This window comes from Falco peregrinus, chromosome 3, assembly GCF_023634155.1.
Source record: "Falco peregrinus isolate bFalPer1 chromosome 3, bFalPer1.pri, whole genome shotgun sequence".
In the NCBI taxonomy this organism is placed as follows: Eukaryota; Metazoa; Chordata; class Aves; order Falconiformes; family Falconidae; genus Falco; species Falco peregrinus.
The window spans coordinates 34765501-34780273 of record NC_073723.1 but is presented as its reverse complement, the minus strand read 5'-3'; the positions used below and the strand labels follow the sequence as shown (position 1 = coordinate 34780273).

The following is a 14773-nucleotide window of genomic DNA, read 5'->3' as shown; positions in this document are numbered from 1 at the left end:
TGTTTTTCAGTCAGTTCGCTATCCACCGCACAATTCTTTCACCAGCTCTCATGTTCTCCCACTTGTTAATTCCCGTAAGTAATCTATCAGATGTTTTACCATATGTCTGATGTTATTTCCCTATTTATGTTATAGGCTATAGATATGAGGCTAATCTAATTCAATGATTCTTGGATAACTTATTTTGGGTTTTATCCCATTTCCACTTACCATAGGTCCTGTATTAGTTGCGTAAATAAATGTATTATTTACTTTAAAATAACTTGGCTTTAACCTGTAATTTATGAAACCATTACCTTCAGTTAAAGAACAGGTTTGTGTAGAGTAGAGAATTCTACAGGGCCTGTGGGAGACATATGCTGGAATTCTTTTTTTCTGTCAGGATAAAGACTTGAACTATGTTTTCTTAACTCAAATCTGTCAGTTTCTTACGCAGGACATGCTAAACAGTGGATCGCCCATTTCCATCCTTCTGAATCTTCAGCCTTTCAGATAAAGTACTTAAATAGTCACTGAAATACAGAATGAGAAAATGAGAATGAGTCCTGAGTCCAGGCTGATGCTCTTTGTAAACAGGAGGTACCTATCCTCCATTGTTAACTGTAATGAATACTGAATTATTTATACAAGATAGAACAGACTAGACAGTAGAGATTAAGGAGACTTCCTCTTCTGGTTTCCCAATGTATTTTTAATCTGTTGGACCTCTTGGGAAGTGAGAGCTGGAGTTTGAACACTCAGAGGAAGAGAAAAGAATTGAAATTGAGTGCTCTTACCAGTAAGAAGTTGATAAAAAAGAAGTGTAAAATAACTTTTCATGCTTTTCTGCCAGCTTTGTGAGTATGGTCTTATATTTTTCTCTAAATTTCTCAGAAAACTGAAAAGAAACATACTGTTGTAGACCGAAAAGAGTTGACTGTTTCACTTCATTTATATTTGTTTAATCATGAGGGGTTGTGACAGTGAATTGAAGGTTTGTTTCTTTTGGCAAAAGATTTATAAATAAAAGTGCCTCATTTTCCACAACTGAGAGTAAAGTGGGATGTTTTTATTTTGGCTTGTTCGCCAAATGGAAAATCAGTTCATTCATGGCTACAAACAACTTATTTCTGTTTCTTTGTCCAGCTTCTGTGTCTTTGTAGAAATAACTAACATATTGAATTGGATTAAATATTTCTTAAACTAAATATCTAGGAAAATACAGAAAAGGTGTTTCAGGATTCTCATTGATGCATTCATATCTGTCAAGTGCTGCATGCACCTATGAATTTATTATATATATTACTTACTCTATTTCACTTACAAGTGTTGTATTTCAGTCATCATTATATTCTTTTTAATGTCTAGGATCACCAAAAACCTTTTAAGGACAAAATCTGGTTGTATTCATGAATATAATTTATATGGGCCAAGTTTTCTACATAATTTGATATTCCTGAATTTAAAACAGGAAATGTTTTCAAAAATAGCTAGGCAACAGTATTCTATGTGTATTGCATGTATATTACAAATTTAATTTTTCTATTTATTCACAATAACACTTCTGATGTAAAAATTCTTTACCTTGTGTTAATTTACATGCTGAGAATGCTCCCAAACTGTACAGTTTTATTTCAATATTTAATTACCACTCTTTGGGTAAAACATTAAATATAAATAAAGACAATAATAGGAGGGTACAAGGAAATAATTACATTGTAATAGTGACACGTTCTTTTAAAATCTCTTCTCCCGATTGAGGAGAATTAAATTAAAAAATTGATATTGCCTGATAATGAACACAGTTACCAACTTGTCAAAAGGAATCTGTATTTACCCCTCAAATAATTGGCTTTTTGTACTGTTTTGTCATATAAGACGGTGGGAGCCAAATATGACTGTTATAATGAATCGAATGAGCAATTATTGAATATAAGGTAATCTATTTTTTCTCTAGGAAGTAATAAACCAACTTCATCTCTCTTCAGCCTCTGTTCTTAGAATAATAACCGGAAAGCTGTTTGCATGCCTGTGACAAAATTAAATCTTTTCTGCATGTGTTGTCACACAATATTCTTCTTTAGTTACCAGTCACTAAAGGGTGCTGCAATTTGGCCTGAACACTTGCAGATCACCAAAATGTTGCTTATGGCCTTGGACTCCTTACTAATAACTGGCCTTATTTTTATTACTTCATTGAAAACCCTCAACTAACATTGTTTTTTACTGTTTCCTTGCATAACCTTGGAAGAGACGAATCAGACTTTCACAAAACCTTTAATTAGCATGCTGCATTTTAAGATGGCAGTTTAATTGTTTGAAAAGAAATGCAGCATAATTTCAGAATTTTTTTTATTCCACTACTTTCCTGTTCATTTATTTCAAAGGTTATACTGTAGAGTTAATAGCATTTGGTATATATTTATGCAACATTTAAAATTGCATAATGGACACAGTGTATGACAGGCAAAGTTTTATGTAAGACTGGTATTTCTGCACCTGCAAAAAATTGAGCTAAATTCCCTTCTGGTGGAGAATTTGCTGAGGGAGATGTGGTAGCTTGGGCAATGAGGAGCAAAGCACTGTAGCCTCCTATGGAAACAGTTCTTATCTAGGAGCTGCAATAGCTGGAGCCCCACCTCGGATATAAGAGTGAACTGTTGCCACCAAGTAAAGGTACCTAAAATCCAATGTCAGTTTCAGTGTTTGGAAGTGATCTGACTATTTTTTTTTTTTTAAAAAAAAAAAAGCAAGCAATGTCCCTTGACAGTGTAAGTCCTGAATACTTAGCGACTGCAATCAATGGGTGCCATGACAGTTCTGTTGCACAGAGATATAGAGGTTTCTTTTTTTCTATTGTCATCACAGGTGCCAGTGTTATTAAGTTGGATAATGATACTGACTGCATAATGCTCTTGTAACATTATGTGGTTCTATTGTTCCCTAGCTGTACAAGTACTCTCCATCTAACTATATGAAATACAAAGATGGGGGGGGGGAAATAATTTTTGGGGTAATTTTAGACCATTTGAATGCCATTTTCAAAAGAGATACTTAAGGGATTATTGTGTACATTTCTGTGAAGAAGAAGCTTTCCTTTCTCATTCTCAGGAGCTCTTTGGGAAAACAGATTCTGATTTAATATAGCTGCCTTATCCAATGACAAATAGAGGAGCTTTACTTGTGATAGAAAATTATGTGCCTGTAGTCAGTGCCTGGAAAATGAAGAAATGTTTACATCTTTCCTAAGGTTCCTGGATAACCTTTTGCCACAGCAAATCCCACAGGTCCCTCAGAGCTTCTAGGAGCAGACACCCAGGAGACAATGTTTTTTTGAAGAAAGTATTTTGCAATTGTCTTTAGTATATTATTCTTAACTTTCTGTGCAGCAAAGTCAGAAATCGTCCTACACTTGTACATGGAATTGAACCTGCAAATAATGCCTGAAAATGTATTCTAAAATTTTACTCATTATAAAACTGGCAATTGTACAAATGTCCCTTATTTTATGTAAGAAAAAGGAAATCAGTATTGTACTCTTTTAAGTTGTGCTTCAGTTTCTAAGCATTTCCAGGTGTCTAGAATTTTTACTCATTATTTCAGGAGGGTCGAAGTTACATTTACTATATAATTAATAGAAATTTATATTTTCAGCACAAACTTGTTACACTTAATCAGGCTTCTCCCTAGAATTATTTTATGATTTTACTTATGGTTTCCTGAAATTCCTGTTTTATCAATATCAGAGATTAGATTTCAATCCTCTAGTGATTTTTATCTAGCTTATATATTTCTAATTCAGTAAAACATTAAGAATGCTAGTACTCTGAGTCAGCAGTGTTTTGTTACACTTTGAACAAAGTAAATTGCTATGTAAATTACCAGACAGAAAAGAAACAGATGACTTTTCACTTGCATTCTTCTATTCAACAGGTAGCTACCTGTTTCAAAGATGGAGTCAAATATGAGCAATGAATTAATGGTAATTTCACAATTCACTTTTCTTCAAGGTAAATATGCTGTTCTTGCTGTGTATTGTTTAGATTTCAAAGCTTCAGAACATTCAGTATTTCTGCAAAATTCCTTTGAAGATTCCTTTGAAGATATGAAGATATTCCTTTGAGTTCATCTAAAAATTTGCTGTTTAGTATCAGACATTTACATGTACGCTTGAAAGGCATTCTTTCAGCAAACAGACCTAAGAAATCATATAGGTGAACTGGTTTGAAATTAGCCATAGACAAATGAATGCCTGCTGACCTTGGTTTGTTATTGCCAGTTCTTACAGTTAAACTCTGATAAGCTCTTACTCAGCTAAATTGACTGTAAGAATAGATTAAAGATAGATAAGACTATGGACATTACATTCTTTCCTTTTCTCGTTCTAACTCAGCTTTTCCATAATCTCTATGTTTTGTGGCTGCTTCTCTTAAGACATTTGTTGACTGGTTGTCTTTTCTTCTTTACCCTTCCCTTTCCCTTCTTTTTTTCTCCCTTGCTCTCTGTATTTCCTTTTCTGCATCTTTCTTTCTTTTGCCCTCTCTCCTTTGCTCTTGTCCCAGACAATCCTACCTTCATCTGTGAGTTGCTAGCTGCCTAAGCTATTGCTTGGTTTGATATGAATTATTCCATTCTACATGATGCTTGAAATGAGAGAAAAAAGTCCTAAGCACACATCTACAACTTTTTTGAACACCTCCAGGGATGGCGATCCCACCATGTCCTTGGGCAGCCTGTTCCAATACTTGATTACCCTATCAGTGAAGAAATTTTTCCTAATATCCAATCTAAACCTCCCTTGGCACAACTTGAGGCCATTTCCTCTTGCCCTATCATTTGTTACTTGGGACAAGAGACTGACACCCACCTTGCTACAACCTCCTTTCAGGTAGTCATAGAGAGCAATAAGGTCCCCCCTGAGCCTCCTTTTCTCCAGGCTGAACAACCCCAGTTCCCTCAGCTGTTCCTCACAAGACCTGTTCTCTAGACCTTTCACCAGCTCCATTGCCCTTCTCTGGACATGCTCCAGCACCTCAGTGTCTTTCTTGTAAAGAGGAGCCCGAATCTGAACACAGGGTTTGAGGTGTGGCCTCACCAGTGCCAAGTACAGGAGGACAACTACTTCTTAGTCCCGCTGGCCATAGTATTTCCAACACAATCCAGGATGCTGTGGCCCCCCTTGCCCCCCCGGGCACACTGCTGGCTCATGCCCAGCCGGCCGTCAGCCAGCTCCCCCAGGCCCTTTTCCCCCAGGCAGCTTCCCAGCCGCTCTGCCCCAGCCTGCAGCGCTGCCTGGGGCTGCTGTGACCCAAGGGCAGGGCCCGGCACTGAGCCTGGTTGAACCTCCTACAACTGGGCTCGGCCCATCGGTCCAACCTGCCCAGATCCCTCTGGAGAGCCTTAGATCCCTCTGGAGAGCCTTGTTTTTGAGTCTCTTTTTAAAAATAGACAATGTTCCGTAACTACAAACAGTGCAATTTGAGAAAATAATTTTTTTCACAGGGAAGTAATTAAACAGTCTCTTTAGTCAGCAATACCAAGAGGGCAATGCATCTCTACTTGAGGAGATGGAAGGAGGATATGAATTAACTAATGATGGAAAATATAGACAGTGTTTTGAAAGGACAAACTATCTTTCTGGTATCTAGCCTCATGTTCAGTACCTTGGAAGTTTAATACCTACAAAAATATCATCCAGGTAGGTAAAACTGGAATAAAAAATCTAATGCAGAATAAAGCATTCTATAGATACTTCAGGTGAAGCTGGAATAAGTGTCTGTTCTGGAAGAAAGATTTTGTAACTCATTTAACGTTTGTAATTTGCTTGTGTCTGTAAAAAACCCATATGCTGTCTTCTAGTCAGTAGCTCTGAATAATAAATGTAGGAGATAAGCATGACAACAGGTTACTTTCCTCTCAGAAAATGAACTTCTCCTGTATTGCAATTAACCTTTGACACAGATAGGATTTTTTTTTGAGAAACAATTAATTGAAAACTACTTTCTTTTACAGGCCATGGCCATTTAGAACAAGTCTACTATGTCAGCATTTTATTTTTATATTTTCTACTTGAAAATGTTGTGGGTTTCTTCCCGCCCACCCCCTCTTTTATGGGAGAATGGAATAATTACAATAGATAAAAATATTAACAAACATAATAATAATGGTCTTGAGCATTCTTATGAGAGAGGAAACTTTTTCATCCAAATTCACTGTAACTCTGTTGCCTTCAAACTATGACTTAAGGTTCATAATTCCTATACATAAAAACTTACTTTGAATGAGGTAAGGTGTCAGTTTAAAGTGGCTTAACTCATCTTGATTAAGTCCGTCTGCAATTTTCCTGATCCCAGAAAATGTCTTATTCCAATTATGTTTCTTATTCCAGAAACTGAGGGTTTCACTCTTGGAGTTAATCAGGAGAAACAGCTGGAAAATGGCTGTTCCAGGGTAACCTCTCATGTAGAGAAACCTTAACACAACGTTTGAAGGTAATGGGATTGAGCTGGTGGTAATGGATTCAAATTTATGAAACACTGAAATCCAACTCATTCCTTCCAAGATACATGACTCCATAGGTCTAGTCAGGGAACAAAGCACTAACAGCTATTTTTATGACATAAATCGGTAGGTTTCACTCTCTGTATGCATTAAGAACAAATCTATCCTTTTTATGTAAGCACTTATTAGGTAGGGCTCCAGTGGGTGAAGCTGTTACCCCAGGGGAACTTATTCCATATGCCTCCTGCTCTGTAGTAACTGTATTTGTTACTAGACAGGAGAAGAAGGAAAGTAACACAAACTAGGTTATCCCCCAGTGATAAATGAGTTTATAACTTAAATTAGCAGGTCAGATCTTTTTAGACCCATGGCCAGCAACTGCACTGCAGCTCAGATGGTACTTCTTAACTTTCCCAAGCGTCTAAGCCCCCAAAGTAGAGCAAAACTGTAAATGATCCAATTCGATTTTTTTTTAGGTAAGATTTTGGATTTCGTTCTCATTTTTCATGTCATCCATTGTGTGCAACCACAGCACTTTAGTATCATTGATCCAAGAAAAAAGAGAGAAGCCATATTCAGCTAAAGTGTTTTCTAGATCAGTGATCCAAATCTCCACTTTCTCTCTCCATTTTGTTTGAGATAATTTATAAAGATTTCTGAAATGGGCGGAGTGATTTCTGAAGCAAACCTACATTTTTAGTTATCACAAGTTTCCAAACCCTGAAATACTGCTGTTTGAAAAGAAGTGAAAATTTTAAATCAAGTACACTGGTATGAAAATTTGTTCATTAAACTTGCTCTTTGTGTTAGCATTGTAATTGATTCCCATATAATAAAATCCAAACTACAAAACCCCCACCATGAGTAAAAGCTACAAAATTTTCCAAGAACTGTCTACAGTTATAGGGGAAGAAAAAAAAAAGTTAAAAATTTATGGATAATCTACAGCTTGTTCATGTGTATTCCTATTTCCCATTAATTTACATATAGAAGCTTATAGTGTTTAAAGTGGGTTTTTTTGATACTGCTCTTGCCTGAGGCCTTCTTGGAAATTGGTTAATGATCAATCATCTGATCTAGTCTGCCAACATCACAGAGAACATACTCAAAAGCCTTATTAGTGGTGTGTGAAAATACAGAGGTTTTCCCTTAGTGTGATTTCTTTTATTCACTGTTAGTAATGCTCATTTGTGCTGTAGAGCAAACTCACAGAATTAGTATATGACAGTTTTTCTATACAGAAAAGAAGAATAATTAGCATTGATCAGATCTAAAGGAGAAAAAAGTTTAGTTTCACTTAGGAAAAATGGGTGATTTAATACTGACCTTTCTGACAGGGAGGTCCTGGCAATGTTTGCGTTCAGTTTTACAGTCTGTTCATGGGCTGACTTGTTTTGCACTGAGGGGGGTACCAGTTCTTTTTGTATCCTAAGAAGGAAGGTATGGACACCCAAGTGCTAATTAACTAGTTTATTGTGGAAAGCATAGAAATAGTAGAAAAGGTGATAGCAAGAAAATGGTAGAAAAGGTGATAATAAACTTATGTCCTTTCTGATGTTAATGGAAGCAATAGAATAGGAAATAGCAATCTGATGTCCTTGGTGATGCTGGGGATGCTGGTTGCTGCAGCATCAGACAAGCACTTTCACGCTGATCATGGCACACTCTGCAGATGCTGTCCATGGTCAGGTGCATTGCCATTTACCAGATTTTCTTAGAGGTAAACAAATCCATTAATCATTTCTGCTGTCAGGTAAAGGGCTGTTTCATGCAGGTAGGCTGCTTAATCTCAGGACAAAGCAATACTTATAGATAGAGTCATCCACATGCACTGTCTGGGAACCATGTAAAGCTTCTCTGTTGCAGTTAATAAGCCAAGCTCATCCAGTACTCACTGATGTTCACTGAGAGCAGTATGCTCCTACACATTGCCATAGGAATGAGTCAAAGACAGTCGCAGTACAGGTTCTATACTTGTTCCTCATGCTAACATACAGGTCTCTACAGTCAAGGTCTGTGATTATACTCTGCTCAAAGACACTGTCTCCTTACAATGTCTTCTGCTGTGGCTCACTACACCCACCAGCACAAGGCACATTCTTCCAAGACATGGTCTTCTCATAAGATTATCTTTCCCCCTTTCTTGCAATCATGCACATATCCTAAAATGATGGCAGATTCCTTGGCTGATAGTCATTGGCAGGATGCAGCTAAGAGTGCTTGTGTTAGCAAATTGAAAAGTGCAGCCAGACGTTCCTGGTGATCCAGCAAATATTTTTCTTTGCTCTTTTCTCTTCTTTAGGCACTAGAGATGTTCAGGGTAATAGACCATCCAAGGGGGTGCTGCAGTACATGAAATAGCACTGCAGAAAACCAAGTAAATCTTGATTAGCCATTATAGTGTAAAGAAAAAAGCTATATATTTCAGGACTTACCATGCTCTGTTAAATTAATTTTGTGAAGGAAAGGAGAAAAGAAAAAAAAAAAAGAAAAGAAAAGATAAGTATTAGATACAGTGTGAATCTTCTGGTTCCATAGAATATGCTAGAAAATATTGAACAGATTAAGATTCAATCTTTAGGCTATCCTAGTTAGGAAACAGAGCTGAGCTTTATTCATAAAAATGAAAGAAATGTAGAGCTTGATAAGCCAATGTTTGAATAGGAGTTTCTGGATGTAGGAGACATCTTTTGAAAATAAATATAGCTCAGCAAGGTCAATTTTAAATGAACACACATAATTCCAATTACAATTGTGTCAATTACCAATGCACAATAAAATAAGCCACTGAAAAACTGAAAAATTTGGTTTTTACCTGCTTATCAAAACTAAATGTCATTGTCTTCTCTAAGAATGAAAAAAAGGTATTCTATATGAAAATATAACACATAAAAAGTACTCCTAGGTATATTTTCTCCTATAAATATAATTATCCTTTTTCTTTCAATGATGACACACTTCTGTGAAGAATGGAATTGTACTGCATTTCATACCAAAGTGTACTGGTGCTTTATCGGGATACTCATTATACCAAACTAGATTCAGAAAGCTGATTTTGCAAGATTCTGATAAGTGTGTGTGTTGTACTGAAGCCTGTGATTTCTCACTGGTCACACTCCTGGCCATTTAGGATCCTTCATAAATGGAAGATAATTTTTTCTTCTTGCTAACATCAAGGAACTTATTTCTTTGGGGAATTGTTAGAAACTAGGACAGGAAAAACAAAAAGAGGGTATTTGTTTGCAGTCTCAGTTTAAGTAGTATTATTTTGATCTGGTGATACTAGGTGAAATAAAAAGAGCCCAGTTGATTTTGCAGCTATTACCCATGTCACCTTCAAAGCTGAAAAGCACTAAATGGAGTGCTTAGCCTGAAAACTGCATTATTTATTCTGTTGAGCCCTTTGCATGTCTAAGTTGGTATTGCAAAATCCATATTTTCTTCCTAAAAACAGAAAAAAAGGAGGAAAAGTCCAGACTCAGTAGGCAACAGATAACAAGGTATATGTTTTGATAATTGATTTGAATCTAAAACATCAAAGTGTTATGTAGACAATACTGAGAAATAAAGCAGTAAGGATTCTCCTACTAAAATCATTAAAAATGGGAGTAGTCCCAGTCATACTAAAGTACCCTGTGTATTGGCAATGCTTTCTTTGACTACTGCACATTTTACATAGATACCAGACATGCTATTGCAATAGTAGTAACTAAACTAATTGAAAGGGGTCTTGTACATATACAGATAAAAGGAATTTAATGCATTGTAAAAGATTAAAAACAGAGCAGGGGCGATCAATAACAGGAATCTGCTGCAATGGACTGTGTCTCATAAATGCTTACCAAGAGTTAATAGGAAGTGGCCTAAAAGCATTTAGAGATAAGATTATCAGTGTGTTGGCTAAAGATATTTGATAAAGTGTAACTTTATAGGAAAAGTATATGATTTTTCTCATTTCGTTGCATATATTTTTGCATATTGTTCAGCTACTGGTCTTGCAATGTAAAAAGCAATGCAAAGATGAGTGCTGGATTAGAAATCAAGAGATCTCACTGGTTTGTAACTTCTATGTATTTTAGAAGTATTTCTTTTAGCTTTGTGCAATATACCCTAACACGTTATATCTATTTAATAGGAATCCAATAAAATGGCATTAGGAATGCTTGCAATCAGTGAGGGTTTTTTTTTCAAATTTGCAGCCTAAGACATCATAATGTTAAGAGAACCTAGCTAACAAGTTGGAATGTCTGCTAGAGGGGATAAAAAGCTTTCTTCTTCTGTATGTTCAAATATTCAATACTCCTTGAAATTATAAATAGACCACCGAAAAAAAGCCAGAAATCAATCCAAAAAATGAATTTCAGTCTCCGAGACAGGATTTTTTATTTTTTTAGAAGTGTATTGACAGTGATATGTATACTGCGCAAAGATTAGTACACAGTGGATGCAGTTTCCAAAAGGTGGGGACATTCAGAAGTAAAAGTCACAGCCACCCTTTATCCCCTGTACTTACACATACATATAAGGCTGATGAAGTCGTGAGGATTCTGAACTCATTGAGAGTACTGTCATTGATTTCAGAAGACAATACTTCACCATGTGACTTTTTATACGAGGACAACTGATTTGTCAGTGAATGTACTATATATCTGGTGAACATTTCTCAGTTTTCTAATATTGAGATAAGCACTAAATACAGGATTTTTCTTTTGCATGTGTTTTCTGCTGAACCTATCTGCAGAGTGAGTGTCAGACCCTAATCTTATGAAGTGTTTTGTAGGTAATCCGTCTGCAAAGAGACCCTTTCATTTCAGTTCAATTCCTTGTAACAGCTTCCGTTTGCTAGAATTCTGGATCTTAAGGTGTAAGACTTCTGACAAATGCAAGCAACCACCTTTCCTAATACTATAACACTCTCTCCGTGGCTTTTCAGGGCTGCAGTGCAACTAGTTTTGCAATGGGAATGGTGGCTGTTCATAACTCAGGTTGGCATCAGTGAGCATCAGTAGATGCTTTCTGAAGAAGAAACTACATACTTCAGTGGAGAAAAAGGAAATGTCCTTGTTGCCTGTTGTGTTTTTTTGAGAGTGATTAGAAGTAACCGGAGTTTGGATTGTTTTGAATAAATATTTCATGATGCATTAGTGAGCAAGAATGATCTAAGAGTGCAGGATTAATACCTTTTGCTCATTGTATTTTATCACTGCACCTCCATCTTGCACATGCAGAGTGAGACACATACAGAAAGTACTGATGAATAACATTTTGAAAGGCAGTATTAAAGCCACTGAGTAAAACTGTAGGGTCAGACTGTCAAGGAACATGAAGATAACATAAACCCAAACATCTAAGGTCATACTTTCAAAACATCACTGTAACAGCACTAGTATTTTTGAGACCAAACAGTGTTTTTATATGCAAAAATATTTTTCATTTAGGAAATATTCAAATCAATATGGGAGGTTATAATACCATGATGGATTTTCAATTTTTTCCCCTTTGCTTGTCTAAACTAAATTTCTCCATTGTTGCTACTACTGTTTAATTTTCTCCCATATAAGATGCTGCAATATTGATATAAGATGCTTACTTTGGAAATATTTTTCACCTGGTAACTAACTTCATTATATCCTGAGTCCTGTAAACTACTGATGCTGTATTTTTTGTGCTGGGATGATTTCTAACATAATTTCAGCTTAAAGAAAAGCAGCTGGCATCAAGTCTTATTCTTTCCTTTCTATGGCTACAATATTTCTGTGGTTGACCCTACTTGATTATCTGAATCTCTTGGTCTTGCACACTTTAAACAGTTGGAGTTTGTTGACATCTAAAGACAAGAAGCAGAGTCTTCCAACTTTCTGCAGTTTCATTAAAATTAGCATTGATGAGTAGGATCTGGTAGAGTGCTTTTGTTGTTAAAAGACAAAATTTTCACTCAGTGAAAAAGGTCTTCCCAATAACATAAGTATTTTTTTTTGTTTTGAAGCATTCATACTAATTATAGATATTAACTCTGTTACCATTTGAAAAGCAGAGATACTGCTTTTTTAAAGGTCTTTTTTTTTTTTTTTTTTACTTTCACATCTGGATGGACTCCTGAAAGTCATTTAGTATTTTTCAGTGGACTGCTGGTGGGTATTTTATAAATAAGCCAGTTACTATTCTTCCTAGTTTAAGTTCTTTTCTAGTCTCAACAATTAATCTATGAACTTAATAATTTTCTGTTGCATGCTTTGGGACCCTCTTCTTTTCTGCCTTTTTGTAGAAGGATATCTAATATTTTCTGTATTCAGTTTTCTTCTTGTGCTATTTAATTACTGAGAGCTAGTTAAATGGAGTTTTTTTCTGCTGATAGAAGAAGAGTTGCTGAAATTTGCAGTAGTTTCTAGATTTTGCTGAGGGTTTTTCTCTGCTGCTAAATATTTTTCATTTGTACAAGACAGTTTAACTTCTAAAATAAATTAATAAAAGTTACTGCAGCTGTTATTGATAGTTGAAATAAGACATATTTGCCACAGTTTAGTAAAGCTTTAATTTATTATTTTTTTTTAATGGCATGTTATTTTAGACAGGGAGGTTGAGTTTTGATTCATTATATGTTATTCACTGTATAAGTGATGGGAAATGGGAAGTGGAGTTCTTACTTGTCAGTCATCATTTATTGAGAAAAACAAACCATCTTGTCAAAAGTTATGGTTAAAGAGGACACCTGGGCATAATTACAATCAGATAAGAAAATTATACAGTAGGTGCAAAAAGGAAGACTGCGAGGTTAACCAAAGCTAAAATTCTGTCTACTTCTCCAGGTACAGAATTTATCATAAAATTGCCAGTAATGTACACTTTCAAGTGCTTCTTAATGATGGGATTAGAGCAGCATTACAGCCTCAGAAGAGGCAGGCAGCCCTTTTGATCTTAGGCTGGCACATGTAGGACGAGGCAGTGAGTTACAGAGAAAAGCTGGTACTTGCAAAAGAAAAGAGTGAAAGCCCTCTGGCCTGACCTGCCTTGAGATAAACATGTTCTTGAAGTCTTTCCCTCTGAGCAATGAAGTGGTTCATGATGTGCATCCTGGATGACAGTCCACCCACGCTGGGGTCTGTGGGTCAACATCATAAAGAAAGAGATTGAGAAGATGCTGGCTTTATTTCACCATTCATATTGCACAGCCTGCTCGACCTCTGCTCCATCCATTGCATACCTACCTGTCAGCAGTTCAAACTGGGCAATGCATTCCTGTCACTAGAGGAAAGTAATGATTATCCAATAACCCACATATAGCTTTGCTGAAAAGCATGACTACTGGTAACCTACAGTTATGCAATAGAGTCATAGAACATCCTGTACATAACCATTTGTAAATCTCCTTGCCAGCAGCAACTGATCTCTCTGTCACCAGGGAGATGACCTCTGCCAGTACAATTGAAAGCCAGAAACCGATTGCTCTGCTCAACGGACCTGCATCCTATATTTCACTTCCTCTGTGGCAATCTCTATTCTTAGTTACTCTCTCCAGCACTATAGGGCAAATCAGGCTATTTCAGTGTTTTTGGTTTTATTGCTTCATGACTTTAGAAGTTATAAAATAGAAGATCCATCCTTGCAGACATGCACAGGAATAAATACATTTTCTACATGTCATTTCATTTACCTCCTTGGGAAAACTAGCTTTCATAAAGCTCTGTGTGTCTGTTCATGTTTGCAGGATCAGGCCCTGAGCAACCTGACAGTTTTCTACAGTTGCTTTACTGTTAGCTGTCTACTTAATGCACCTAGAGCTATAAGTCTGATTTAACGCAAAGTGTTGTAAGGAACAGATCTTGGGCAAGATTCAGTTTTCAGTCACACTCCTTTAAAATGGTAGAAACTCTATGGTAACAGACTTCTCTCAGCTTTTTCACTTTATCTACCTTTTACTCTATAGCTGTCTGTCTACGTGTGTATGCCAGAAGCTATATTAAGAGTTTTATGGGAAGTGTTTCAAAGAGTTGTAGACTAAGTGGGGTTTCTGTAATTTCCAAACAGATTTAGGGGTAGATATATCCATTATACAAGGCAGAACCAAACCCCCTTCAGCTTTGGAGGAGCAGATGAAGCTGGCTCTGCACGCATTGCAGTACTGCTTTTCCCTGGCCCCTGAAGGGAACAGGTGGGGTGTCTCAAAGAGCCAGTTAACAGTGTAGGACTGTGATTTGTTTCTGTAATAGGCTAACAGCAAACAACTGCTAGTTCCCAAACTAAGGAAGAGTCTTTTAGGCTGCACCATAAGGTATAACCTTATTATGCCATCATT

At 36.4% G+C, this 14773-nt stretch overlaps 1 long non-coding RNA gene across 1 annotated transcript; it reads right to left on the bottom strand.

Moving 5' to 3' along the window:
• Positions 1-7935: 7935 nt before the first annotated feature.
• LOC129784164 (uncharacterized) lies at positions 7936-13650 on the bottom strand. The gene is made up of 2 exons (XR_008746599.1): positions 13484-13650; positions 7936-8843 (listed from the first exon to the last, which is right to left on the bottom strand). It is a non-coding gene; the product is annotated as an uncharacterized LOC129784164 (long non-coding RNA).
• Between the last annotated feature and the right edge of the window lie 1123 nt (positions 13651-14773).